Below are 25,235 nucleotides of genomic sequence, written 5' to 3'. Positions count from 1 at the left end.
GTCTGTCAACAGACAATCCCCTGCCAACAATCGGCTCATGTGTACGAGGCTTAAGTCCAGCATAAAAAGATATTTTATACCAAATCTGTCAATTGTTGTCAAAATCTCCAGCTTCAGATCAATATCTAAACCTCATTATTTTTTATTTTTTTATTGCCTTTGTGGAATTTAAATAATGTTGTTATACAGTATGATGCATGTTTTTTTTTTTTTTTTTTTTAATTAAAACAAGAATAAGCCCTCTTGCATAATAAACCTGTTAAGAGACACATTCTTTAATATGTAAAGAACAACTACAGAGGTTGATACTGCAAAAGAAAAAGAACTACTAGTCTTTGAGATTCACAGAAGGCAGAAATCTAAGACAATAGAAAATAATTACATGTGACAGGAAACTCCATGAGATCACCTGCCACTAAACAAAGTGAGAAAAAAAAAAAAACACCAGTGGCCTCATAGAATCCAGGCCTACAGCAAATGTGCAAAATAATGAAAGACCTACAACCTGTAATGACAAAATGACACAGTAAATAAATCTCCCCAATGCTCCAATTACACCTTTCTAGAGACTGTTGAACCACAGATAGAAATTAGTCAACAGAAAACTTCCTCAAGAACTCACAGACACGGAAAATAGCACAATGTGATTGAAACTGAAAACCTTTGTAGACACAAACAAGACCTTTACAGGGTGTTAAAAGCAGAAAATTTCATTTTTTAAATTATAAGATTGCTGCACACCTGGGGCAAAATAGAACTGAAATTCATGTACAAAATGTATAGACACAATGGGGGTTATTTACTAAAGGCAAATCCACTTTGCACTGCAAGTGCACTTGGAAGTGCAGTTGCTGTAGATCTGAATGGGACATGCAAGGAAAATAAAAAACAGCATTTTAGCTTGCACATGATTGGATGATAAAATCAGCTGAGCTTCCAATCATTTCAGATCTACCCCATAGATTTAGAGCGACTGCACCTCCAAGTACACTTTCAGTGCACTTTCAAGTGTAATTGCAGTGCAAAGTGGATTTGCCTTTCGTAATTAACCCCCAATGTCACTTAAAAAAAAAAAAAAAGTTGTTTTTTTTCATGTCTGTTTACCCTTTAGGGAGATTATCTTCCCTTCATGTAGTTACTATGAAAGGAAGTAAAGGGAAATCACAGCAATTGGGTCACAAACAGAAATAAAACCTTAGAAATATGAAGAGCCGGAGGATCGGGTTCCATCAAGCTGGCGTCTACATTACATGCATCTTCCTTAAGTTTCCAATTCTGTGCCGATAGCCTGCAGGTGCTCTAGAATCAGTCCTAACCCTACCAACTCCCACTCAATCAAATATAATCATATTAACCTGATTCTTCTGCCCTCTATAGCCACTACCTAGACCATCTCCCTCCTGTGTTGGGAAGTTTCTGGGGCTGAGCCTTCACACCTGGCTGGCGTGTTGATGATGGTATTCGTGGGTTTGCCATACCAATTTTTCTCTGAATTGCACGTCCCCTGAAGAAGCAATCAGAAACATGTTGGGCTAATGTGCAATTTTTTCTCAAATTTGGTTTGAACCTTCATATTTCATAACCACCTTGCTTTTATTATCTTTGTAAGAAGAGATGTATTATCTGTAATAAATATGTTCCTTTTAAACATATTTTGTATTAATAAAATTTGTACTTTTTAATATGAAATCATTTTTGAAATTATGTTGGCACCGTTAAAGTCCCTGTGATTTTGCCCTTTTTTCCCTTAGAAATATTAAGCCAACTCTACTCTGTCAAACATTTAAAAATTACAGTTCTATTGTAACTGCATCCAGGGCTGGATTTCTGCATAGCCAACATAGGCTGATATCTAGGGTAGCAGAGCTTCCTAGAGGCAGCACACAGCTTACTTGCTGGCTGAATTGCTAACTCATTCCCATATGTAATACAAGATTCCACATCATCCTCCTTGCTAGTGTGCAATCCACCTCGGTCCTCGTTACTACTGTTCCCATAATTTTTTTTTTAATTTATGTTGGTTGAATAGTGTACTCTGTATAAAAAAATCACCCCTTCAAGCTTCATACACGTTGAAGGAAATTACTAGCAGAGTTGTGTAGTTTGTGCTATTCTTTCCATAGTTAGCTTTAGATGTGCCAATGCAGAATGGGCAAACGATCCTTTTAAAGCTCAACTGTAGACAGATATAATAGTCAGAAATGAATGCAGCTCTGAAATAATGAATACATAATTAAATGTATGTTTTTAATTACAGCAGTGAAAGTATGTTAATTTGACCTGGTATCAGCCTCTTGCAGTCTCAGCACAGTGTAGTTACAGTGCAAAAGCAACAAGCAGTACAAGGAGCCAATCAGTTCATGTGCTTAAAAACAAGTATACCAAATGAAGAAGAAACCAAAGCAACAGAAAGATAAGCTCATCTCTTTCGTGCTTCGTCTTTCTCTGTTGAGTAACAGGCTGGGGCAGGTTCAGGATAACCTGGGGTCAGAGGAAGTGGGCTGAATGATGCTGGCAATCAAACTGAGGATGCCTAGTGTGAGAGAATAAATGTAGCAGGGAAATCTCTGTATTGAAGCTGAATATTTCAGGAAAAGTCAGTTATGTTATGGGCTATTCATTTGTATCTTATTTTGGCTGGAGTACTGCTTCAAACCTTTATGTGCTTTCTGTAGCTATGATGTTCAATCTTCTAGAGTGTTGTGAAAGCTGACAAGTCTACTCAGGCACAAGACTGTTGGCTGGCAGGGAAAGAGAGTATAAATCCAGACTTGACTGTATCTCTTGTATTAATCTAGAAAACACGTAAGGAACATATTTATGGTCCATCTGTATTTGATATTGCTTTTTCTGGGTCTTAATGTGTTGCCCTTTCTTGCTATGTTATTGCTTTTGCTCACTCTCTGATACCAATATATCACCTGTTTGTTGCTATAATTCTTAGCCCTATTTTGGCTGCTCCAAACTATGTGTGATTTTGTATTTTGCATTTATCTGTATTAATCTATCACCTGCCATGAGCCTTTACTGGATTTTTTATATTTTCATCAACCCACAGCCTCTCTAGTGATTTGCTCTTCTGTTTGACGGAGAACAGTGACCTAGTCCAACCTTAGCAGCCTTGTTGAATTTTAACTTCATGTTATAATACAAGAAGAAAGCAGGGCACAAAGATATGTCAGTAAAAAAGTAACTTTAATGAAGCTAAGAACAATGTATCCACTTACAAAAGCTAAGCAAAATGAGTTAACCGTGTTGTGGGAAGTACAGAAGCTGAGATCAGCACAAGACACAGCTCAGGATTTGGCACCCACCCATGGTTAACCAAAAACCTGCACTGTGCTAAAAGCACACTCAGTATACAGCAGCCCAAAATGCAGACTGCAAACTAGACACCTTATACACCTAACAGGAGTGAAAGTGGGCTGGTCAGACAGAATACAACACATTTCCAGGCTATCTGCCCCTTTCTCAAGCATCAGAAAATGCTTTACCTTCTGTCAGACCAAGCCACTTTTGTTCCTATTTGGTGTATAAGGAGTCCAGTTTCTGAATCTTGCACTGCTGTGTACTGAGACTGCTGTCAGCCCAGTGCAGGCTTTTGGCTAATTGAAGGTGATGTCAAAACCTGGACTGTGTCCTGTGTTGATTTTGACTTCTGTAATTCACACACCATGCTGAACTCCTTTTGTTTACATGTAAGTGGATACATTTTTCTTTGCTTCATTAAAGTTAGAACCCTTCCATACTGACGGACCGATCAGGTCTGCCTATCAGTTATCAGGCGATTCCGATCAGACCATCCATTACTCTCTATGAATCGGTAGACAGTCCAATGGAAATGGACAGGCAGTCTGTTTCCATCCTACAGCCCATAAAGAAAAGTGGGCTGTGTCCATGTCCACTCTGCATCAGTGGAGCGGACATGGACCTGTTATCCATCTGCTCAGCAGAGAGATCCCCTGCTAAGTGGACGGATCTGCTAGTGGACTCCACCAGTGTGAAAGGGGCCTGTTTTACTGATACATCTATGCACCCTGCTTTCTTCTTGTGTTATTTGCATTAGCTGGATCCTCCCTGATCCCTTCAATGAAGCTGTGAGATGTTTTACCCTTGATGTACTGTACTCCTTCCTATGGCTCACAACATGGTTCTGCAATCTGCATGGACTATTCTTTCACAAGTATGGACTCTTATTTTGTAGGATATTTTAATGGTTTTCATTTGTTTTATAATTGTTTATTACAGTGATTCTAAAGCCTTAACAGTTTTTACCTTAATGCATTCCCTACCAGTATCTCCCCCTCACCCCCCTCACTTGATCCCTGCTTTGCTGAGGCAGTGGGAACCTTGGATGAGGGAGCAGGGGGTAGGGTCAAGCTGTAGTGTGTGTGTCTATGGATGCAGCAATCCCAGCTCAGAAGCGAGACTATAGGTGGGCCCATATAGGAAGCTGCTGAGAAGAGGAGGAACGAGGAGCTTCAGTGGGGAACCTCAGAAAATTAGGTTCAGGGCTGCTCTGTAAAATTAATTGCACAAAGCAGGTAAGTGTTAACCACTTGCGACCATGCTATAGCCGGATGATGACTACAGCGTGGATGGCTAGTTCTGGGAGGCCATTATATGATGGCCTCCTGTGATCATGCCCACTGGAGGACACTGCTGTGAGGTAAAGAAACAATCAGCGGCTCTTTACCACATGATCAGCTGTGCCCAATCACAGCTGAATACGGATGTAAACACCTCTGAGAGCTGAGAGGAGAAGAGAGTCAATGACCGGTTTCTCTAAAAGGGACATCTACAATGATAATCATGGCATTGATTATCAGTGCAGTCCAAACAGTGCCCACCAGTGCTGCCAATTAGTGCCCATCAGAGCTGCCAATCAGTGCCCATTTGTGCCTCCTCATCAGTGTCACCTATCAGTGCCCAACGGTGCTGTCTATCAGTGAAGCCTTGTCAGTGCCCACCAGTGCTGCCTCATCAGTGCAACCCTTTCAGTGCCCATCAATACCCGTCAGTGTCCATCAGTGCAGTCTCATCAGCACACATCAGTGAAGGAGAAAAATTACCCTTTAACACAAACTATGAAAAATATATTTGTGGTCTGTATTTATTTAGCATATAATAAAAAACCCAGTGGTGATTAAATACAATCAAAAGAAAGCTCTATTTGAGTGAAAAAAATTATAACAATTTCATTTGGGAAGTGTGACAGCGCTGAAAATTGGCCTGGTCAGGAAGGGGGTAAAAGTGCCCAGTAGGCAAGTGGTTAACCGGTTTGATGTAAAAAAAAAAAAAAAAGACTTTATGGACACTTTAAATGTAATATTCCATGTTGAATAAGAAGCTATTTTCAGTTTAATTAGGAGCTCCACTATTACATATCTTTTTTTACTTCATCTTTTGCCCCTATTCTGTTTTTTGGTGTACTCGGTTATTATGTCTATTAGCCCTAGTTTGCAATTTCAAAATCAGTTTATAGTTTTAACCCACTTGTAACGTACCTGGTGGTGGAGCCTGACACAATGAGGAAGGCCTGTTTTACAGCCCTGGCTCTGGAGTGCTTAGTAAAGTGACAGGGAACGCAGGAGCACTGCTCATCACCTGTCCAATACAATCCCAAAAGTGAAGCATGGTGGTGGCAGCATCATGCTGTGGGGGTGTTTTTCAGCTGCAAGGACAGGACGACTGGTTGCAATTGAGGGAAAGATGAATGCGGCCAATAACAGGGATATCCTGGACGAAAACCTTCTACAGAGTGCTCGGGACCTCAGACTGGGCCGAAGGTTTACCTTCCAACAAGACAATGACCCTAAGCACACAGCTAAAATAACGAAGGAGTGGCTTCACAACAACTCCGTGACTGTTCTTGAATGGCCCAGCCAGAGCCCTGACTTAAACCCAATTAAGCATCTCTGGAGAGACCTAAAAATGGCTGTCCACCAACGTTTACCATACAACCTGACAGAACTGGAGAGGACCAGCAAGGAGGAGAGGATCCCCAAATCCAGGTGTGAAAAACTTGTTGCATCTTTTCCAAAAAGACTCATGGCTGTATTAGTGAGGAAAAATGAACTTAAACGATTTTAGCAAATGGCTGCTATATAACAAAGAGTGAAAAATTTAAGGGGGTCTGAATACTTTCTGTCCCCACTGTATATGGTATTCTGAACAGTAGTTCGGCCAAGGTGTTTCCAGTCTGGTGCTATACAGGTCCAAGGCGGTGAACCCTAGCTGGGGGATTCAGTCTTTGAAGACCCTCTGAGGCACAGCCCACTGTGATGGGCAATGACTGGGCCCATTTTTAAAATGAAATAAGTCCTGTGGCGAGAATAGTAAGTGCCTCTGGTAGTCTGCTGGTACCCCTTGATGATGATATCCCTCTGCCTCTCCACCTTGAGCAGTTAATGTGCTGCTGTGTGTATTGGTTCACACTTCCCCGCTCATTCCAAGTAATACTGTAAGATCCTATGTGACTAGTAACCCTGCAGGGCTGTGTTGCTGCTTGTGTAATGTGCAATTTTTTTTGCATAGATCTGAGGTGGAGAAGCAGCTGGAGTGACAAGGCTTCCCGCCCTCCACACTAGCAGCATCAGCCTGCAGTGCACATATTATATCATTTAGTGTGGGGCGTTATGGCAGCAGCCATATTGCCAGCACAGACAGATGGCAACAATGGAGGTAGCAGGAGGCACAATGGCAGAGGCAGTCACAGCAGTGGTTGTATCATTGGCTATATTTCCAGGGGGCACAGGGCAGGCTCCATAGCTATACTGACCACATCTCAAATCTTTGGTCATGTAAGCACACTTGTCGGATGGCCAATTGTGGCTAAAGTAATTTCCTTTTGCACAGTGTCCTCTCAGTTGAGAGGAATTTGTTTTTAGCACAAGTCTCATTGTATTAGAGTCAGCAGGCCACATTTCTTAGGGGGAAGTAAGGTACCCCTGTCAGGTCGGGAAGATTCTAGATATAGTATTCCTGGTGCAGCTTCCCTTGTGGTTCTGGGTGTTTCCAGTGGCTCTGAACCTCTTCTCTTGTTGTTGTTTTTTGGCTACCTTTGGGGCACCTGCCTCTGTTCCTATGTAACTAAGGAGGATTTATCATCTGTCTTGGTAGAGATACAACAGCAAGTTTCTGGGATAATCACCAGTGTAGGCTGAATTGGTCACAAACAGAGGCGTTCCCTTTCTTCTCCCCCTTCTTCTATATGGAAGAGCACTTGGTGGTGGATGAGGCAGAAGTAGATGACAGCAGGCATCATGAACGTGGTACCAGCCGTTGGGCTAGGACTTGCTGTTTGGCTAATTTGCATATAAATGGGCATAACCTTGAAAGACAGATTGCTCATTTGCCTGCCCATATGAGCATGCATGCACTTACATAGTTACATAGTTACATAGTAGGTGAGGTTGAAAAAAGACACAAGTCCATCAAGTCCAACCTATGTGTGTGATTATGTGTCAGTATTACATTACATATCCCTGTATATTGCGGTCATTCAGGTGATTATCTAATAGTTTCTTGAAGCTATCAATGCTCCCCGCTGAGACCACCGCCTGTGGAAGGGAATTCCACATCCTTGCCGCTCTTACAGTAAAGAACCCTCTACGTAGTTTAAGGTTAAACCTCTTTTCTTCTAATTGTAATGAGTGGCCACGAGTCTTATTAAACTCTCTTCTGCGAAAAAGTTTTATTCCTATTGTGGGGTCACCAGTACAGTATTTGTAAATTGAAATCATATCCCCTCTCAAGCGTCTCTTCTCCAGAGAGAATAAGTTCAGTGCTCGCAACCTTTCCTCATAACTAAGATCCTCCAGACCCTTTATTAGCTTTGTTGCCCTTCTTTGTACTCGCTCCATTTCCAGTACGTCCCTCCTGAGGACTGGTGCCCAGAACTGGACAGCATACTCCAGGTGCGGCCGGACCAGAGTCTTGTAGAGTGGGAGAATTATCGTTTTATCTCTGCAGTTGATCCCCCTTTTAATGCATGCCAATATTCTGTTTGCTTTATTAGCAGCAGCTTGGCATTGCATGCCATTGCTGAGCCTATCATCCACTAGGACCCCCAGGTCCTTTTCCATCCTAGATTCCCCCAGAGGTTCTCCCCCCAGTGTATAGATTGCATTCATATTTTTGCCACCCAAATGCATTATTTTACATTTTTCTACATTGAACCTCATTTGCCATGTAGTCGCCCGCCCCATTAATTTGTTCAGGTCTTTTTGCAAGATTACCACATCCTGCGGAGAAGTTATTGCCCTGTTTAGCTTAGTATCGTCTGCAAATACAGAGATTGAACTGTTTATCCCATCCTCCAGGTCGTTTATGAACAAATTAAATAGGATTGGTCCCAGCACAGAACCCTGGGGAACCCCACTACCCACCCCTGACCATTCTGAGTACTCCCCATTTATCACCACCCTCTGAACACGCCCTTGTAGCCAGTTTTCAATCCATGTACTCACCCTATGGTCCATGCCAATGCACCTTATTTTGTACAGTAAAGGTTTATGGGGAACTGTGTCAAATGCTTTTGCAAAATCCAGATACACCACGTCTACGGGCCTTCCTTTATCTAGATGGCAACTCACCTCCTCATAGAAGGTTAATAGATTGGTTTGGCAAAAACGATTCTTCATGAATCCATGCTGATTACTGCTAATGATATCATTCTTATTACTAAAATCTTGTATATAGTCCCTTATCATCCCCTCCAAGAGTTTACATACTATTGATGTTAGGCTAACTGGTCTGTAATTCCCAGGGATGTTTTTTGGGCCCTTTTTAAATATTGGTGCTACATTGGCTTTTCTCCAATCAGCTGGTACCATTCCAGTCAATAGACTGTCTGTAAAAATTAGGAACAACGTTCTGGCAATCACCTGACTGAGTTCCCTAAGTACCCTCGGATGCAAGCCATCTGGTCCCGGTGATTTATTAATGTTAAGTTTCTCAAGTCTAATTTTAATTCCGTCCTCTGTTAACCATGTAGGTGCTTCCTGTGTTGTGTCATGAGGATAAACACTGCAGTTTTGGTTACTGAAGCCCCCCGGGTCACTCGTGAAGACTGAGGAGAAGAATAAATTCAATACCTTTGCCATCTCCCCATCCTTTGTAACCAGATGTCCTTCCTCATTCTTTATGGGGCCAATATGGTCTGTCCTCCCTTTTTTACTGTTTACATACTTAAAGAATTTCTTGGGATTTTTTTTGCTCTCCTCCGCTATGTGTCTTTCATGTTCTATCTTAGCCATCCTAATTGCACCCTTACATTTCTTATTGCATTCTTTATAAATTCTGAATGCTGAGGATGATCCCTCAACCTTGTATTTTTTGAAGGCCTTCTCCTTTGCTTTTATATGCATTTTTACATTGGAGTTAAGCCATCCAGGATGTTTGTTCGCTCTTTTAAATTTATTACCCAATGGGATACATTGGCTAATGCCCTTATTTAATATGCTCTTAAAGCAAACCCATCTCTCCTCCGTATTCTTTGTTCCTAATATTTTATCCCAATTTATGCCTTTTAGCAAGGTTTGTAGTTTAGGGAAGTTGGCTCTTTTGAAATTCAGTGTCTTTGTGTTCCCTTCATGTTTCCTATTTGTGTGATTTATACTGAAACTAATTGACCTGTGATCGCTGTTACCTAAATTGCCCCGTATTTCCACATCTGTTATCAGGTCTGTATTGTTGGTAATCAGTAGATCTAGTAATGTTTTATTTCTAGTTGGTGCGTCTACCATCTGACCCATAAAATTGTCCTGCAAGACACTAAGGAACTGGCGAGCCTTAAATGAATGCGCGGTTCCCTCCGCCCAGTCTATGTCTGGATAATTAAAATCCCCCATTATGATAAAACTTCCCATCCTTGCTGCTAATCCAATTTGTGATAGGAGATCCGTCTCCACTTCCTCCCTCAGGTTAGGGGGCCTATAGCATACTCCCAGTATTATTTTCCCCTTAGCTTCATCCCTTTGGAGCTCTACCCATAAAGATTCCACCTCCTCCCTAGCCCCCTCAGTGATGTCATCTCTCACATTCACTTGTACATTATTCTTGATATATAGGCATACCCCTCCCCCTTTTTTACCCTCTCTATCCTTGCGGTATAGGGTATACCCTTGAATGTTTGCCAGCCAATCATGAGAGCTGTTGAACCAGGTCTCTGAAATTCCCACAAAATCCAAATCCTCCTTGTACAACAGTATCTCTAGTTCACCCATCTTGTCCGCCACTTCTAACAGGTTGCCTTTTTAAACCACAATTCTGCACTGGTCCACTTCTGCCTAGTGACTCTGTACCTCGCTGTCTGATTGCAGGGATGGGCCAAACACACCCCTGTTCGGTTCACAGCAGGACTCCCGAACAGGGGAAACGTTCTAACCCAAACAGAAAACCCCATTGAAGTCCATGGGTGTGGAACAGGAAAAATGCCCATTTTGAAGCCTTATATGCAAGTAATTGCCAATAAAAAGGGATATGGGGCTCCGGGTACTGCCCTGGGGGACATGCATCAATATTTTTTTTTTTAATAAAAAAAAATGTTTTTTCAGGAGCAGGGATTTTAATGATGCTTAAAGTGCAACAATGAAAATGAAAAATTCCTTTATATATTGTGCCTGGGGGGCCCCCTTAATGTGCCTGTCAAGTGGCACATTTGGAGCATATACTGAACATGCTACAGCAAAACTGACATATAAATCCACAAAAAAAATTGTTGCTTTTTCAGGCTCTTAATCATCACATTTTTCATTGATTATTTCAGGTTTCACAGGGCAAAAAGTTTTGCAGCTCCTATTCAAACTTTTTAGGATTCTGAAACCTAGCTGTGATTTTCACCCCATATTAGATCTCAAATATCTCAACAAGTTTCTTCAGGTGTGAAAATTTTGAATATAATCATGGGTATGGTGGTGTGTTCCCTTTAAACAAGGGGTTTCCTGGCATCTGTGGACATAAAGGATGGAGGAGATGCTTGTTCTGGGGTACCTGGATGATTTGCTTCTCATGGAGTTACAGTACACTCTGGAAAGGTTTGGCTGGTTCCTCAATTTTCAGAAATCAGCATTGATTCCAGCTTAGCGTTTGACATATCCAGGCCTGCTCCTGGCCACTACTCAGGCAAAGGTGATTCTCTCTCCAGGGAAATGCCTTGCTTTAAGAAATCAGGATGCTTCCCTCAGGTCTCAGTGTTATCTCTTGATTTGTCTCTGAATGAAGCTTTTGGGGACGATTGTCTCATTCGACATAGTTTCCTTAGCTGTTTTATTCCAGAACTTTTTTGACACATACAGAAATACCATTTACATATTTGAAAACACACTATTTAAACAGAACTGACTATTTCTACTAACAAATAACAATTCCTAGTATAGTGTAAACCTTTCCTCTGGAACATGAATATAATTAAGAAGCAATTGCTAAAAGACATTCAAATATTTATGGGTAATTTTATCATATGAACTGTTCTGGGAAATCTAGCATTCCATTCAAATGCAGAGCTGGCACAGGATATAAAATGTGTTTATATAGATGTAAAAATACCTTTTTTAGTCACCTAATTGAAAACATCCTTCTCAATCATTCTGCCTGCAGCCTACATTACAATATAAAGCATGTTGCATGTTCAGTCTCTGCAGTATTAATTGGATTATGTATGGCTATTTAAAAGTTTTTCTTCAAAGTACTCACCACGATCATGTGTGTGTGTGGACATTTAAGGCAAAATCAGTAATATAAGAATTCAATGAAGAAAACAAACACTACTTTTATATACTGTAGATTTCAGTGAAGCTGCTCATACTTGCAACCAATCTTCAATCTGACTCTTTTTGGTCCAACACATGGTACAACTGCACATTCTGCACCACGCTTGAACTGGATTCTTCATCTTGGATGGAAATGGGTGAAATTGATTGCCATGTTTTGTATTGTATACTAGGTGCCAGTGTGCGGCTGGTGCTCAACATTTTTTGGGGGGGGGCACAAGCATACTGAAAAATTCTGAAAAAAACATCAATTGCAGCCTCACTGTGCGCATCAATTGCAGCCACTGTGCCCATCAATTGCAGCCACTGTGCCATCAATTGCAGCCACTGTGCTATTAAACTCAGCCACTGTGCCATCAAACGCAGCCACTGTGCCATCAAATGCAGCCACTGTGCCCATCAAATGCCACCACTGTGCCCATCAATTGCAGTCACTGTACCCATCAAACACTGCCACTGTACCATCAAACGCAGCCACTGTGCCCATCAAACGCTGATACTGTGCCCATCTAATGCCACCACTGTGCCATAAAATGCCGCCACTGTGCCATAAAATGCCACCACTGTGCTCATCAAATGCAGCCACTGTGCCCAGCAAATGCTGCCACTGTACCATCAAATGCTTCCACTGTACCCATCAAATGCTGCCACTGTGCCATCAAATGCCACCACTGTGCCCATCAAACGCAACCACTGTAACCATCAAATGCAGCCACTGTAACCATCAAACACAGCCTCTGTGCCCATCAAATGCTGCCACTGTGCCATCAAATGCTGCCACTGTGACCCCCCCCACCTGCTCGCCATCTGCTCAGCACTTACTGTCTCGGTGGGGCAGCGGGTGACGGCAGCGAACGGTGTCCTCCATGCGTCTCCTCCCATCTTCTCCTCCTGTCCACTCCTCCTGATAGGCGTCCAATCACAGCGCCTGTCGCTTCAGCCAATCAGGTGACAGGTAACAGACCTAAGCACCTGATTGGCAGAGAGGTGGTTCAGTGTTAGGAAAGCAAATATTCATTAACTTTTCTAACACACCTGGGTGGACTGCGAAAGTCAAGCATGGCACTCACAGTACACCTAGTTTGAAGCATATTAGAGCCTATGGCTCTAATCAAGTGCTTCAAAAACACCCTCCGCCGCTGTAATTCAAGCGCCTGGCACCCGAAAAGGGGCTGGGTGTTTGAATAGGGGTGGCAGCAGCGGGCATGGATAGATTCATCCTATGCATGAATCTATCCATTGGTCATAGAGGGGCTGGCTGGAGAGAGGGGGCAGGGTACCGCCATTGCTAGGTGCATTGTTTTGCAGAACACCAGCAGGGAAATGCTACTTCCTAACCGCTTTCCACCTGCCCACAGTAGTTGTACTGCAAGCAGGCAGCAGCTCCAGGCCAGGGAACGTACCTGTATGGCTTTTGTTCCAAGTTCTGTGATTGGACACAGCATGAGTTTGTCAGCTGTTTTCAAATTTTGGATGGACCATCTACATACTGCTATACACCCTTTCCAGCAAACTATGCAATGATTTTTAGTTCACACATATTGCAATACATGCTTAAGCCAGCCATCTGTGTCAAAGTAATCCCTCTTATGAACAGTCCTACACTGCTTTGCCACTGCAAATGGTATGCTGGACACCATGCTAATCTGGGGCATAAAGACACAAGGTGGGAGAGAGCTACTAGGTTAACAGAGAAAATATTTACCTGTGCTTGTACATGTACAAGCTATTAGTATTTGAGCACAGGTATATATTTTCTCTGTTGTAACGCGGGTGTATAGCAGTGTGCAGAGGGTCCATCCAGAGTTTGTAGTGTTAATATGTGGTCACACCCCTTTAGCACCTGACAGTTTAAATACATGTACAAGCTAATGGGATTTGAGCACAGGTATATCTTTTCTCTTTGGCAGCTGATTTTAGCCAATGATTTTGTCTGAAGTCAGCCGATTGGCTGTGGCCAATCACACAGAGTTCTGTGTTTTCAAAAACACACAACTTTGTGTATTTTGAACAAATAGTAATGATTGCCCCTAGATGTTAATTCCTTCCCAGTCACTGTCATTAGTACAGTGACAGTGTACAGTATTATCATTGATCACTGTATTAGTGTCACTATTGATGTCAGTGTCAGTTGGTCAGTTAGTGTACCTCCAAGCCAGCATCAGCTTGCACCAGACTGGCTACACTATCACAATCCCACTATAGGTCGCTGATCACTGCCATTACCAGTATAGTGTCATAGCTGCGTAAATTCCAGTATACTGTTTATACCATAGCTATGGTGCTATGCTTTTGCACAAACCAATTAATAAACACTTATTGAAATTTTTTTACCAAAGCCATGTAACAGAATACACTTTGGCCTAAATGTATGAAGACATTAGATTTTTTTTTTAATTGGATATGTTTTATAACAGAATGTAGATTTTTTTTTTTCAAAATGCTCTGTCTTTTTTAATTTATATTGCAAAAACTAAAAACCCCAGCAGTGATCAAATACCACCAAATGAAAGCTCTATTTGTGTAATAATTTGTGTATTTGTGAAAGAAGTAAAATAAAAATATAATTTGCATACAGTGTTGCATGATCATTCAATTTCCAGTTCAAGTAGCGCAGTGTTGAATAGTAAAAAATGCTCTGGTCATAATGGGGGAAAACCTTCCGTAGCTTAAGTGGTTAAAGCAGTATTAAACCAGAAAGCAAACATTTATTATATTGTAGCTTACCAGTTCTTAGATGTGATGATTGTATTTGTTTCCTTATTAGGCTTTCTTTCTTCTATTTTCATCTGTTACCACTTAAGCCACGGACCATTTGGCTGGCCAAAGACCAGAGCACTTTTTGCGATTCGACACTGTGTCGCTTTAACTGACAATTGCGTGGTCGTGCTTCATGGCTCCCAAACAAAATTGATGTCCTTTTTTCCCCACAAATAGAGCTTTCTTTTGGTGGTATTTGATCACCTCTGCGTTTTTTTTGTAATTGTAATTTTTATTATTTCAATAAGCATAAAAAAAATATATAATTGGTACATCACAGGGTGTATATCAAGCAGCACTAATGAGGTACATAAGAAATCACAGTTTAGGAACATATATCAGTAACATTTCTTTTTCTGTATACTACACATAAAGCACATTAACAGGTAATTAAGGGCAAGAGCACAGATTACAGGATGTATATAGGCGTACATCATCTCACAATGAAGGGATCTACATGAGGGCAACAAAAAAGGAAAGGAGAAGGACCTACTAAAAATAACATATTCAGTCCTCAAAAAAAAAAATATTTAGTTGACATGATCCCCATATTTGGATTGGTCCCAGGTCTCCCAAATTTTATTTAACTGAGAGACCATGTCTTGCACCGTAGCTGTAAGGAATTCCATCCTTCTGACTTCCGCTACAAGTTGTAAGAATTGTAGGTGGGAGGGGGGAGTAGTGGATAGCCAGCATAGTGGTATAGCTCTTTTAGCAGCTAGGAGCACATAGGAGGTCAGTCGTCTAATTGGTTTAGAGATACCCGGAAAGGGGAGCCCCAGTAGATAATGAATAGGGTCTAAGGGGAGTGAGACATCTGTTACATTCTGGATTGTTTGCATAACCTCTAACCAAAATGCCTGTATAAGTGGACAGGTCCAGAAAATATGAAAATGTGAACCTGTCTCCTTTCCACATCTCCAACACTGAGGTGAGAGGGTAGGATTAATGTGGTGAATGCGCTCTGGAGTTTTGTACCAAAACATTAAGATCTTCACCGACGTCTCCCTTTGGACCACACATTTAGAGGATTTAAAAGTTGACAGCCAAATTTTAGTCCATATTTGCGTAGGGATATTGCGTCCCAAAATCATATTCCATTTGCACATATATAAGTGAGATTCAGCTAGCACTTTTGTGAATTCATGTAGAATATGATATATGGATGATATTAAATGTGATTGGTGGGGACCCTCAGCACACAAGTGTTCGAAGGGAGTGGGTAGTTCCAGAGTGAAAGTTGGGGATAATGAATAAAAAAAATGTCTAACTTGAAGATAGAAATAAAATAGGTTTTGAGGAATAGAAAATTTCTCTTGTAAAGTTGCAAAGGAATGTAATTTGCGTGTAATCGGGTGCACTAGGTTATGTAATTGAAAAAGGGGGGTCTGCATCCATGGCAGCAGGCATCCAAAGGCCAAGCTGTCAGGTAAAGCTGGGTTTAACAAAATGTTAGCTAGAGGAGGGCATGATGACGAAAGCGAGTATTTCAGCACACATTTACCCCATAATGACGTGGTGAACAGCATTGGTGCTAAGCACATATTCTTCAATATGGGATCATTTAATAGAGAGCGAGACCATATCAGTGAGCAAGGATGTACCGGGCATATGGCACCCCTCTCGATCTCTGACCACCGGTTTGGAGCTACCTGACATGACCAGGAAACTACCGTCCGAAGGTGAGATGCATAATAATACTTTATGATGTCAGGGGCACCTAAACCTCCCTGAGTTTTTAGAGAGAATACCACTGAGATTGCTATCCGATGTGTCCCATTGTTCCATATAAATTTTAAAAAACCCCTGTGAAGGGCCTTAAGCTGACTAATAGGTATTGCCACGGGTAGGGTTTCGAAGACAAGGCAATATGGACATCTTTAGAACGTTAATTCTACCGAGCATAGTAATAGGGTACATAGCCCATTGGTGAAGGCATCTGTATATATCCTGAAACAACGGGGGAAAATTAGTAGAGTATAAGCTAGAGTATGAGGAAGTAAGCTTAATACCCAAATATGTTAAAGCTTCAGGACACCATTTATAGGGGTATATACCTTTGAGCTGTGTTAAAGCATCTGAAGGTATGTGTATGGGAAGTGCTTCAGTTTTAGCAGTATTTATTTTATAGCCTGATATTGATCCAAATTTCTAAAGAAGAACATGTAAGGAGGGGAGTGAGAGGATGGGATTAGTTAATGCGTGAAGAATGTCATCAGCGAATAGGGATAACTTGTACTCCCGCTGTCTCATTAGCACCCCCTTAATATCCGGATGACACCTTATTGCCTCTGCCAAAGGCTCCAAGCAGAGAATAAAAAGAAGAGGGGACAAGGGGCAACCCTGCTTGGTGCCATTTGACATGGGGAAACAGGGTGATAAGAATGATGCCATCTGTACCTGGGCAGATGTGTGGGTGTACAATGCCTGTATAGCCTTTAAGAATGGTCTCTCAAACCCAAATCGCATAAGTGTAGAAAACATGTAGGGCCAGCTCAAGCGATCAAACGCTTTTTGCGCATCCAGACTCAGTATAAGAGCTGGACGAGGAAACTTGTTCAGTAGATCAATCAGAACTATGGTGCGCCTTGTGTTGTCCCCTGCGTGTCTAGATGGCACAAATCCCACCTGGTCTCTATTGACCATTTTGGGTATAATGTGGGATAACCGAGATGACAGAATTTTTGTAAAAATCTTATAATCAGAATTTAGTAAGGCTATAGGCCTATAATTGTCAGGTACAGAGGGGTCCTTTCCCGGTTTCGGTATCACCGATATATAAGTGAAGTGAGAATGAGGTGTATCACCTTCTAACAATGAATCAAATAAGTGTAACATATGTGGCATTAAGGTGGGCAGAAATGTTTTATAATAAAGGTATGTAAGACCATCTGGGCCTGGAGATTTGTGTAGAGGGAGATCCTTAATTATTCTAGTTAGCTCTTCAGAAGAAACAGGGGCATTGAACTTTTCAAGATCTGAAGATTGTTAGCTTAGGCAGAGATAGGTCTTTGACAAATTGATCAAAATTATTTTGCATAAAATGAAAGTGCTTTTCAGGGGTAAGACAGTTATAAAGCTCTCTATAGAAATTTCCCAAAATTTTGGTCATTGTTTGAGGACAGTGGGTAGGTGTGCCATCTTTCTGGATCAGTAATTCGGGGAGAGAATGAAAGGGGCATGGGCGAAACATATTAACCAACATTCTATGTGGCTTGTTAGAGAATTCATAAAATTTTTGTTTTTCCCACATAAGGGTTTTTGCTGTTTTACTGTATGCTAGTGATTTCAGCTGATTACTTAGTGCAACTACCCTACGAAGGATCTAAACCGTTGGGGAACCCACAAGTCTCCACTCCGCATGTCTCAAATCGGCTAATAAAGAAACTCGATGGCCCTCGCTATCTCTCTTAAGGCGAGAGCCTTCGGCAATGCAGAAGCCACGAAAGCAGGCCTTGTGAGCCTCCCAAAAGGTTGAGACGTTTTGCACCGAACCTACATTTAGCTTAAAATACTCGCTCAGTTCCTTGGTCAGTCTTTCCTTAACAGGAGTTGAGCTAAGGAGATGTTCGTTAAGACTCCAATGGCATGTTTTAGGAATGGGGTTGTGTAACAAGAGGTCTAATGAAATGGGGGTGTGATCTGACCAAGTAATAGGTGATATATCAGAGTCTACTGTATGGGGGAGTAGAGATGTTGTTATAAAAAAGTGATCTAGTCTAGAATACATTTTATGAGCCATAGAGTAAAATGTATATTGCCGTTGTGTTGGATGCTTGATTCTCCATACATCTAGTAGACAATGGGATCTGATTTGTTTTCTAAAAGATGAAGCCTGGGAGATCACTCGTTGATGTGTTACATCCCCAAAAAGCATATGTCTATCTCTTCTATGGGAGATAATCAAATTGAAATCTCCCCCTATTATCATAAATGGTTGGGAGTATCTCTGTATCTTACCAAACAACTCCTCCAAAAATGCAATCTGACCAGAGTTGGGTGCATATACATTCACCAACGTGAAGATAGACAACATGTATTCGCAGACCAGGATAATAAACCTCCCGTGGGGAGCGATGTACTTGTCTTTAACCCTAATAGGGCATGCTTTTTTGATAAGGATCGCTACTTCAGCTTTACCAGAAGGATCAGAAGCTACATATGAGGAAGGAAATGCAAGGAGATGCAAATTTCATCGAACCCCAAGCACGGAAGTGAGTCTCCTGTACTAGCACTATATCTGCACCAGATCTTCTCAATTCTTTAAGGGTAAGCCATCGCTTCTGGATAGAGTTCAGACCCTTAACATTATGAGAGACTATTTTTAAAGCCATAATACATTGACAGTGAGTCTGCTATTTACCTCTATGGACCAAGACACCTGTAATTCTTTTAAGTGAGAGATTGCCCTATGGCAATATGTGAGTGTACCTATTGTGAACAATTTTTGATATAACAATAAACACAATGATAAAAAAAAAAACTTTGGCAAGAACCAAAAGGGGTCTAAAAAAAACAAAAAGAAGAAAAAACAGAGTCAATTCGCCTGAGAAGTGCTACTCAGGGGTCCTAGACCGAAGTCACGGACAAAACGGGGCCACTTGGCGGCTCCCATCAGATGGAGATGTAGGTAGGGGAGGATCTACCTGCTCTCCAGCAGGTATGTTGCGTTTTTAGAAATTGTCATAATAAAAGAATGCAAAAAGGTCCCTTTCTGCCTGGTAAATTTATACAAACAGGAAAAATGCATATAAAGAAAGAAAAGGAACAAAAATATGTGAATGTTATAGAAATACTTTACCCCATGGGTATGCGTGGTGTTATCTCCAGTTGTTGGAGAACTGTTCCTTCTAGTGTCCAGACCAGAGAAAAAGAGAAAAACATGACCTAGAAAAGTTAATAGGCAATATAAAGGAAAGAAAAAAAAGAAACATGTGTAGTCCGTCACCAGGTTAGAGGCAATCCTGCCTGTAGAAATTAGGACCAACTGTATTTGTCGTCTGTTCAAGGAGGGAGTCTGGATGACTGTTGAGGAGTGCACTGAGGGGTGGAGAAAGATCTTTTTTGCTTATTTTGGACCGGGGTCAGGACCCTGTTAGGTGTGGTAGGGGAGTTGGGGCCCGGCAGGGCTGCAGGCGGGATCGTAAAATCATCAGGCAGTGGAGGAAGGCCCAGGCTTTTTATAAATGCTTCCCCTTCATGAATGTCACAAAGGCAGTGTTGGGATCCCTCACGAGGGACTATCAAACGAAACGGAAAACCACAGAAATATGAGATGCGTAGATTTTGCAAATGGGAGGTAATTGAATGCAAATTTCTGCGTTTCGCCAGAGTGATCGGAGATAGATCGTTATATATCTGAATTTTTGCCCCCTTGTATTCAGTGGAGGATTTATTGCGTGTGGCAAGGATCAAGGCCTCCTTGCTGTCATAGTAATAGAAGCGAACTATGACATCCCTAGGTCTAGCTCCGGAGGGTGGCTTAGGGTGAAGGGATCAATGCGCCCGATCAAGTCTCCAGTTTATGTCTGCGATTTTTGGGGCCAATGTGTTAAAGAGACCCAGCAAGTATTGTCGCAAAGTGTTGTCAACTACGGTCTCTGGTATGCCACGGAAACGTAAAATCTGACGTCTGTTTTCCAGGTCCTCCTGTTGCAGCTGGAGCTGGGATACAGTGTGTTTTAGTGAGGACGTTTCTTCCTCTAATTCCTGTACATAGTGGACAAGCTCATCAAACTTAGTCTCTATGGCATCCGTTCTCTCTCCTATTTGGGTTATTTCCCCCCGCAGTTTCTGGGATAATTTACCCACCTCTATAGCAAAGGTGCGTGTCATCTGCAGGAGGAGAGCCTGGAGCTTTACATCCAGCAATTTCAGCCTGTGTACCTTGAGGGACCATCGCAGAGGTGTTCTGAGGGTCCTGTATTTGAAATGGGCCACTGTCCAGGTCATCCGTTCCCAACGTGAGGTCCATGGTAGCGAACGGGTCCGTGGATGTAGGCAAGGCCGGGGATTGCGGCCTAGTGAGGAACTTATTCATTGCGGTCTGATATCGTGAGTCTAGCAGCGGTCTGTAGCAGTGTTTTTTCTGGCTGATTTTTCCCATGGGGTGCTAGAAGCATGCAGAAAGTATGTATACTTACCCCCGTGGCAATTGTTTCAGGATTTTAGCTTTGAGAGGGTCTGAAGAGAAGGCGGGATCCGGAGCTCAGGCTCTACACGTCCGCCATGTCCAAGAACCGCGCATGCGCCCTCTACGGTTTTTATTTTTTGCGCTATAAACAAAAAATAGCGACAATTTAAAAAAAAAACATTATTTTTTAGTTTTTGCTATAATAAATATCCCCCAAAAATATATAAAAAAAACATTTTTTATACGATACATATTCTTCTACATATTTTTGGTAAAAAAATCACAATATGTGTATATTGATTGGTTTGCGCAAAAGTTATAGCGTCTATAAAATAGGGGATAGTTTTATGGCATTTTTATAAATATTTGGTTTTTTTACTAGTAATTAGGGATGAGCTTCGACTCGAACATCGGCTGTTTGCAAGTTCGCCAAACAGCGAACAATTTGGGATGTTCGCGGCAAATTCGAAAGCCGCAGAACACCCTTTAAAAGTCTATGGGAGAAATCAAAAGTGCTAATTTTAAAGGCTTATATGCAAGTTATTGTCAGAAAAAGTGTTTGGGGACGTGGGTCCTGCCCCCGGGGACATGAATCAATACAAAAAAAGTTTTAAAAACGGCCATTTTTTCGGGAGCAGTGATTTTAATAATGCTTAATATGCCTGTAAAGGGGCGCATGTTTCCCGTGTCAAAGGAAAAAAAGTCATTTAAAACTACTTGCGGCTATTAATGAATTGTCGGTCCGACAATACACATAAAAGTTCATTGAAAAAAACGGCATGGGATTTCCCCACAGGGGAACCCCGAACCAAAATTTTAAAAAAATGGCGTGGGGGTCCCCCTAAATTCCATACCAGGCCCTTCAGGTCTGGTATGTATATTAAGGGGAACCCCGCGCCAAAATAAAAAAAAAAGGCGTGGGGGTCCCCCTCAAAATCGAACCCCGTGCCAAAATTTTTTTTAAAAATGGCATGGGGTACCCCAAAAAATCCATACCAGACCCTTATCCGAGCACGCAACCTGGCAGGCTGCAGGAAAATAGGGGGGGACGAGAGAGCGCCCCCCCTCCTTAACCGTACCAGGCCACATGCCCTCAACATTGGGAGGGTGCTTTGGGGTCCCCCCAAAGCACCTTGTCGCAATGTTGATGGGGACAAAGGCCTCATCCCCACAACCCTTGATCGGTGGTTGTGGGGGTCTGTGGGCGGGGGGGCTTATTGGAATCTGGAAGCCCCCTTTAACAAGGGGACCCCCAGATCCCACCCCCCATGTGAAATGGTAAGGGGGTACCCCTACCATTTCACAAAAAAAGTGTTAAAAATGTAAAAAATGACAAGAGACAGTTTTTGACAATTCCTCTATTTAAATGCTTCTTCTTTCCATCTTCTTTCTTCTATCTTCTTTCTTCTATCTTCCTTCGGTTTCTTCCTCCATCTTCTTCTTTCTCTGGTTCTTTCTCCGATCCTCTGCTTCTTGTTCCGGTGTTCTCGTCCGGCATCTTCCTCTGCGGCATCTTCTTCCCTTCTTCGTTCTTGGGCCACTCCGCATCCATCATGAGAGGCTCCCACTGTGTGACGCTTCTCGTCTTCTGACAGTTCTTAAATAACGGAGGGCGGGGTCACCCAGTGACCCCGCCCCCCTCTGACGCACGGGGACTTGACGGGGACTTCCCTGAGGCTTCGGGGTTCCCCTGTGGGGAAATCCCATGCCGTTTTTTTCAATGAACTTTTATGTGTATTGTCGGACCGACAATTCATTAATAGCCGCAAGTAGTTTTAAATGATTTTTTTCCTTTGAAATGTCATAGTTACATAGTTATATAGTTACATAGTAGGTGAGGTTGAAAAAAGACACAAGTCCATCAAGTCCAACCTATGTGTGATTATGTGTCAGTATTACATTGTATATCCCTGTATGTTGCGGTCATTCAGGTGCTTATCTAATAGTTTCTTGAAGCTATCGATGCTTCCCACTGAGACCACCGCCTGTGGAAGGGAATTCCACATCCTTGCCGCTCTTACAGTAAAGAACCCTCTATGTAGTTTAAGGTTAAACCTCTTTTCTTCTAATTTTAATGAGTGGCCACGAGTCTTGTTAAACTCTTTTATGTCATTTTGCTGTCAGACTGTTCCAAACACGGGAAACATGCGCCCCTTTACAGGCATACTATAGACACCCCCCAGGTACGAAATTTAAAGAAATATTACACTTTTATTTCTTCACTTTAAGCATTATTAAAATCACTGCTCCCGAAAAAACGGCTGCTTTTAAAACTTTTTTTTGATCCATGTCCCTTGGGGCAGGACCCGGGTCCCCAAACACTTTTTATGACAATGACTTGCATATAAGCCTTTAAAATTAGCACTTTTGATTATTCATGTTCGAGTCCCATAGACTTTAACGGTGTTCGCGTGTTCGAACAAATTTTTTGCCTGTTCGCATGTTCTGGCACGAACTGAACAAGGGGGTGTTCGGCTCATCCTTACCAGTAATGGCGGACGAACATGAATAATCAAAAGTGCTAATTTTAAAGGCTTATATGCAAGTTATTGTCATAAAAAGTGTTTGGGGACCTGGGTCCTGCCCCAGGGGACATGGATCAATGCAAACAAAACTTTTAAAAACGGCCGTTTTTTCAGGAGCAGTGATTTTAATAGGGCTTAAAGTCAAACAATAAAAGTGTAATATCCCTTTAAATTTCATAGCTGGGGGGTGTCTATAGTATGCCTGTAAAGGGGTGCATGTTTCCCGTGTTTAGAACAGTTTGACAGCAAAATGACATTTCAAAGGAAAAAAGCCATTTAAAACTACTCACGGCTATTGCATTGCCGGTCTGACAATACACATAGAAGTTCATTGATAAAAACGGCATGGGAATTCCCCACAGGGGAACCCCGAACCAAGATTTAAAAAAAAAATGACGTGGGGGATCCCCCTAAATTCCATACCAGGCCCTTCAGGTCTGGTATGGATATTAAGGGGAACCCCGGCCAAAATTAAAAAAAAAAAATTATGTGGGGGTCCCCCTAAATTCCAAACCAGACCCCTCAGGTCTGGTATGGATTTTAAGGGGAACCCCATGCCAAAAAAAAAACGTCGTGGGGTCCCCCCAAAAGTCCATACCAGACCCTTATCCGAGCACGCAACCTGGCAGGCCGCAGGAAAAGAGGGGGGGACGAGAGAGCGCCCCCCCTCCTGAACCGTACCAGGCCACATGCCCTCAACATTGGGAGGGTGCTTTGGGGTAGCCCCCCAAAACACCTTGTCCCCATGTTGATGAGGACAAGAGCCTCATCCCCACAACCCTGGCCGGTGGTTGTGGGGGTCTGCGGGCGGGGGGCTTATTGGAATCTGGAAGCCCCCTTTAACAAGGGGACCCCCAGATCCCGGCCCCCCCGTGTGAAACGGTAAGGGGGTACAAAAGTACCCCTACCATTTCACTAAAAAACTGTCAAACATGCGTTCTCATTCAGCATCTCCTCCGTGGCGTCTTCTATCTTCTTCTCCTCAGGCCGCTCTGCACCCATGGCATGGGGGGAGGCTCCCGCTCTTCTCTTCATCTTCTTCTCTTCTTCATCTTCTTCTTCATCTTCTTCTCTGCTTCATCTTCTTCTCTTCTTCTCTGTGTGACAGCGTCTCCTCTTCTGACGGTTCTTAAATAACGTGGGGCGGGGCCACCACCCCCCTCTGATGCATGGTGAATTGACGGGACTTCCCTGTGACGTCACGGGAAATGCCATAGGGAAGTCCCGTCATGTTTTGTGCGTCAGAGAGGGGCGGGGTCACCGGGTGGCCCCGCCCCCCATTATTTAAGAACCGTCAGAAGAGGAGACGCTGTCACACAGCGGGAGCCTCCCTCCATGCCAGCATGGAAACGGATCGGCCCGGAGAAGAAAATGAAGAAGAGAAGAAGAGAAGAAGATGAAGAAGAAGATGAAGAAGAGAAGAAGATGAAGAGAAGAGCGGGAGCCTCCCCCCATGCCATGGGTGCGGAGCGGCCCGAGGAGAAGAAGATAGAAGACGCCGCGGAGGAGATGCTGGACAAGAACGCCGGAGGAAGAACCAGAAGAGCCAGAAGTATCAGAAGAAGAAGAAGAAGAAGATGAAGGAAGATAGAAGAAAGAAAAAAGAAGAAGCATTTAAATAAAGGAATTGTCAAAAACTGTCTCTTGTCATTTTTAACATTTTTTGACAGTTTTTTAGTGAAATGGTACCATTTCATACAGGGGGGGCCGGGATCTGGGGGTCCCCTTGTTAAAGGGGGCTTCCAGATTCTGATAAGCCCCCCACCCGTAGACCCCCACAACCACCGGCCAGGGTTGTGGGGATGAGGCCCTTGTCCTCATCAACATGGGGACAAGGTGTTTTGGGGGGCTACCCGAAAGCACCCTCCGAATGTTGAGGGCATGTGGCCTGGTACGGTTCAGGAGGGGGGGCCGCTCTCTCATCCCCCCCTCTTTTCCTGCGGCCTGCCAGGTTGCGTGCTCGGATAAGGGTCTGGTATGGATTTTTGGGGGGACCCCACGACGTTTTTTTTTTTTTGCCACGGGGTTCCCCTTAAAATCCAT

This window comes from Aquarana catesbeiana, linkage group LG09 (genome assembly GCF_042186555.1).
Source record: "Aquarana catesbeiana isolate 2022-GZ linkage group LG09, ASM4218655v1, whole genome shotgun sequence".
In the NCBI taxonomy this organism is placed as follows: domain Eukaryota; kingdom Metazoa; phylum Chordata; class Amphibia; order Anura; family Ranidae; genus Aquarana; species Aquarana catesbeiana.
The sequence above is the reverse complement of the archived record's forward strand: the minus strand, read 5'-3'. Positions refer to the sequence as shown.